A 564-nucleotide genomic window follows, 5' to 3' on the forward strand; every position below is an offset into this window, starting at 1 on the left:
CCCCGGCAGGAGGTGGCGGCGGCAGTGCCTGGGTCTGTCCGGAGTCCGGCCCGCCCCCGGCCTGACCCGGAGGGGTGGGGAGCTGGGCGGGGCGGGTGAGGCTCTCGGGCACGTGTGTCCCCGCGGTGGCGCGAGCACTTGGGAGCCAGGTCGGGGCACAGCGTGAGGACGAGCGCCCTGCGAGGTGAGGGCGGGCCGCCGGCAGGACCAGCAGGCGGAGAGAGGGCCGCGGGCGGGCTGGCCCGTGTGCGCGCGGGGTGGCGACTCGGCCGGCGCCGGGCAGGCAGAGCGGCGCGCGCGCGGCTGGCCGAGAGAAGGCACGGTTCCAAACCCCTGTGAGAGCTCCGGCGGGTCGGTGGTCAAGCTCGGGCTCCACTGGAGTTCGATCGCGGGGAATGTGGACGGATACCCCGGGTGAGTGCGCGTATTCGGGAAAGTGTGTATGTCCCTGGGTGAGAGCGTGCGCCCCTGCGGAGTCGGGTAGCTGAACCTGTGGAACTTGTTTGTGTTTGTGCTCCGGTACGGGCGCCCCCGCAGCGTGGGACCTAAAGCCAGAGACAGGCC

At 72.7% G+C, this 564-nt stretch overlaps 1 protein-coding gene across 6 annotated transcripts in view; it reads left to right on the forward strand.

Moving 5' to 3' along the window:
- The first annotated feature begins 121 nt into the window (after positions 1-121).
- The window catches only part of P2RY2 (purinergic receptor P2Y, G-protein coupled, 2), a 16,285-nt gene continuing 15,842 nt past the window's right edge, over positions 122-564 (forward strand). For 3 of the 6 annotated variants that reach the window (XM_010849507.1, XM_010849506.1, XM_010849505.1), the window contains exon 1: positions 194-414. The gene's annotated coding sequence lies outside the window, so the exon portion shown is untranslated. The other 3 variants (XM_010849510.1, XM_010849509.1, XM_010849508.1) reach the window with 3 other exon arrangements.

Source organism: Bison bison, unplaced genomic scaffold (assembly GCF_000754665.1).
Source record: "Bison bison bison isolate TAMUID 2011002044 unplaced genomic scaffold, Bison_UMD1.0 scf7180017864284, whole genome shotgun sequence".
Classification (NCBI taxonomy): Eukaryota; Metazoa; Chordata; class Mammalia; order Artiodactyla; family Bovidae; genus Bison; species Bison bison.